A 4,256-nucleotide genomic window follows, 5' to 3' on the forward strand; every position below is an offset into this window, starting at 1 on the left:
CCCGGCAAGCCCCCGGGCACCTCTGTGGACCCACCCCGGTTACCCCCGGCAATCCCCCGGGCGCCCCCGAGGACCCACCCCGGTGACCCCCGGCAAGCACCCGGACGCCCCAGAGGACCTACCCTGGTGACCCCCGGCAAACCCCAGGCGCCCCTGAGGACCTATCCAGGTGACCCCCGGAGGGACCCCGGGCGCCCCCGAGGACCCACCCCGGTGACCCCCGGCGGGACCCTGGGCGCCCCGGAGGACCCACCCCGGTGACCCATGGCAAGTCCCCGGGCGCCCCCGAGGACCCACCCCGGTGACCCCCGGAGGGACCCCTGGCGCCCCCGAGGACCCACCCCGGTGACCCCCAGAGGGACCCCTGGTGCCCCCGAGGACCCACCCCGGAGACCCCCAACAAGCCCCGGGGCGCCCCCGAGGACATACCCCGGTGACCGCCGACAAGGCCCCGAGAGCCCCCGAGGACCCACCCCGGTGACCCCCGGCAGGCCCCCGGGAGCCCCCAAGGACGCACCCCGGTGACCCCCGGCGGCACCCCAGGAGCCCCGAGGACCCACCCCGGTGACCCCCGGCAAGCCCCCGGGCGCCCCCGAGGACCCAATCCCGGTGACCCCCGGCAAGCCCCCGGGCGCCTCCGAGGACCCTCCCCGGTGACCCCCGCCAAGCCCCCGGGCGCCTCTGAGGACCCACCCCGGTGAGCCCCGCCAAGCCCCAGGTGCCCCCTAGGACCCACTCCGGTAAACCCCGGCGGGACCCTGGGCGCCCCCGAGTACCCTCCCCGGTGACCTATGGCAAGCCCCCGGGCGTCTCCGAGGACCCACCCCGGTGACCCCCGGCGGGACCATGGGCGCCCCCGAGGACCCACCCCGGTGACCCCCGGCAAGCCCCCGGCCGCCTCCAATGACCCACCCCGGTGACCCCCGGCAAGCACCCGGGCACCCCCTTGGATCCACGCTGGTGACCCGCGGCAAGCCCACGTGCGTCCCCGAGGACCCACCCCGGTGACCCCCGGCAAGCCCCCGGGCACCCCCAAGGACCCATACCGGTGACCCCTGGAAAACCCCGGGCGCCCCCTAGGACCCACCCCAGTAACCACGGGCAAGCCCCCGGGCGCCCCCGAGGACCCACCCCGGTGACCCCCGCCGGGACCCCAGGCGCCCCCGAGCACCCACCCCGGTGACCCCCGGCAAGCCCCAGGCGCCCCCGAGTACAAACCCCGGTGACCCCCGGCAAGCCCCCAGGTGCCCCCGAGGACCCACCCCGGTGACCCCTGGCGGGACCCCGGGAGCTCCGGAGCTCCTGTTTTAACCTTCCAGTTTAGGAGGAATGAAATCAAAACAAAAGCATTAATTATTACCTTCCTCTGTAGACGGCGTCACAGTTCTCACCCCTGCCCGGACATTTTCCTTTTCCGGAGCAGGAAAAATCATAGAATCGACGGGAGGAAGAGAAGATCTTGAAGGACCTTCTGTTCAGAGCAAGCAAAACATAAGGAAGTTTACCAAACATAACAAACTATCGCAAAGAACACAGAACTTTAATTATCCGTTACTGTCAAACATACAGTGACCAGAGCATGTAAATAAGAGAGGTGACTAATTTGCCTCTGGTTGCCCTTGCAATTCCCATCTAGAATACCAGCTGGCTGAGAATCAGGTTGCTCGATGCCCCCAGCTAAAAATGGAAGTCTCTCCCTCAAGCAGCTCCCAGCCACCATCACCTGCCATTCTGAAGCCAATCAAATTTCACTTCTTTGGCAAATAGTTGGATTCACCAAAGCATAGCCAGCTACCCGGTATTACTGGAAGAATTTCTTTTTTAAAAAAGAACGTCAAACGGGATGAAGGTGAACAGGGTAAGAAAGTAGGGAATATTAACTCACCACCGTGTCTCTTAGTTTTTTCCTTCATTTTCTGCGATTTGATTTCTTCAAGTGTTTTTATTCCAAAATTCAGACCGTCCTCTGAAAACAGAAAACACTTAATGAGACTAAGGCTTAGAGGCACTCACTGAGGACCACAGATCCTCAGGCTTCTTAGTGCTCAGGAACTTTCAGAAGCATTTACAATAAACCCCGTCAACACTCCTCACAACTGAAAGAACCGTAGAATCAATGGCATTTTGCCCCTCCTTTCCCCCTTCAGGGTAAAAATTGTAGTTTTAATTTTAATCCATTGACACGATATTAGATCCCTCTATCGTTAGATATGGCTTTCAACAGTGGTTGCCAGGCTGCACGTGCAGCCATTTAAACTCCATGCTGTGGCCCTGTTTTGTTCTCCAAAAGGAAAGAAAAGCAGTTCAACTTTCTGACCCAATGGGCACATGATGCTATTAGGGAGAAATGAGATCATGGAAATAACCGAGTCCATTCAGCACCCCTACATTCTGTTGTGTTTTTACGCCACATTGCTTTCGAGTTCATTGGCAAGTTCTCCTTCCGATTTATCCTACTACAGGTGCCGGAATACCTTGCTTAGCAGTAGTAGCACTGGCTTTCCGAGTGGAAATCATCCGTAATCCATTTTGGCCTTCCTCAGCTGGTTGCTGGATGGGAGTTTTAGTTTCTTCTCCTGCCTCAGAAAGCTGGTCTGAAGGGGAAAAATCTGTTCAGCTATGCATAGACCAGATTGTTCATGATTATGTAGCTCATGCGATGACACTCCAGTCCATGGCTCATATAAAAAAGCTTTTTTTTTCTTTTTTTTTAATACAGCTACGCTGACCTGATGAACTCGTAAGGAGACTACACTAGGACAAAACATCTCGGACTCTAGATTCTCTCTGCAGCTTTAACTACTACACAACATATTACTCTTCAGACAGAAGAAAAAGGAATTTCCCTCCTACTTTCACATAGAGCTTTACACAACAGACCAGCTAAAGCCAAGAGTGGTTCTAAGCTTTCCTCCAGCATTTCAGGTTCTGTCCACTGACCGCCAGACAAAGCCACCAGCGAGCTGACCAGACTGCCTGCCCTATCGCTAGTCAGACCTCAGCTCATCTGTGATTTATACATTCATTTACAGCACAAAGTCCTTCCAAGAACCAAAGCATGCTCACCATCGTCATCTTCATCATCATCTGCAGCATTGATTACAACTGGAGGGTGTGTAGGGCTTGGGACATTTTCCGAGTTTTCCACTTTCGTCACCCCCCTTAGCTATGGAGAGGCATTGGACTGGACAGAAAGTTTGTTTTGCTGCAGTGACATCTGAGCCACTTTCAAATCATCGTGATTTGATACACTTGGCAGTGTAGCTAGAGGAAGAGGAGGATCATCAGTAACATGGCAGTTTAAAACTTTGGCCACAATGCACGAAGAGCATTGGTAGGTAAGGCAGATAACCTGCACAGGCAATGAATGCAGCATCTCCTTTTGCCCATCCCGCCACTGTTTACACCGTGAACAATGACTTGCCTTCAAACAACAACACATCTCCCTGCCACCCAGCAGAAGATGAAACAACAGAAAGCAAACTGCAAGGCAAATATCACACAAAGCAGAGAGAAGCTGAGCATGAAAGCAGAAAACAAATACCAGCAGTACACCAGCAGGACACTCAGTTTAGCTGACCACCTAGGACTGCAGACCTTTTCCTGCACTCACAAATGAACGGGTACCTGATGTCTCCTACAGTATTGGCACCCACTAAGGAATATTCAAAATTAATTCCTCAATACTTAAAGAAAAAGGACCTAAACTCACTCTAACGAAGACTCCATCGATGTAACGTCCCTTTGCGTGATGAAAAGCACAGTTGGCTTTCTGACAGCCTACTGGCTGCTTCTCCCAGTAGCAGGGAATCTCACTGCGCTTTTTCTGAAGACAGAAAGAAAGACAAGCTCGTGATAACATGCACCTAAGGTTTGCAAAGAGATGCACAGTTCCAGGTCACGACAGCGATAGGGCTGTCACAATACAGTGCTGAAACATCATTCCAAAGGTCAGTTTATCACTCAAGTATAGTATTTCCGGGCATATTCACAAAGTTTGCAGAAGCTGTAACCACTATGCACGTTTAGCTTTGTCATCATTCAGTTTGAGAAGACAGGCACTCTCAGACATCAGTTTAGGGTGGGTTAAACTAATACACCTAGGATTATACTAGGATTATTCAGAGGGAAAAAGAACATCTTAAATTGCCTAGGTTAACTCTATCCAGAACTACTTCTTGGAGACGTCGTTCTTCTGCACCTTTAACTTTCCCCACTGCTTCCTAGCCCAGGCAGCTAGAACAGCATTATCTGAA

General features: G+C 54.0%; 1 long non-coding RNA gene across 1 annotated transcript; it reads right to left on the minus strand.

Annotated features, from left to right (window-relative positions):
- Positions 1-1,366: 1,366 nt before the first annotated feature.
- On the minus strand, positions 1,367-3,234 carry LOC308186532. Its single transcript, XR_013944097.1, has 4 exons — positions 3,067-3,234; positions 2,475-2,594; positions 1,886-1,966; positions 1,367-1,471 (listed from the first exon to the last, which is right to left on the minus strand). It is a non-coding gene; the product is annotated as an uncharacterized lncRNA (long non-coding RNA).
- Between the last annotated feature and the right edge of the window lie 1,022 nt (positions 3,235-4,256).

The sequence above is a fragment of the Anser brachyrhynchus genome (assembly GCF_964034855.1).
Source record: "Anser brachyrhynchus genome assembly, contig: SCAFFOLD_112, whole genome shotgun sequence".
Classification (NCBI taxonomy): Eukaryota; Metazoa; Chordata; class Aves; order Anseriformes; family Anatidae; genus Anser; species Anser brachyrhynchus.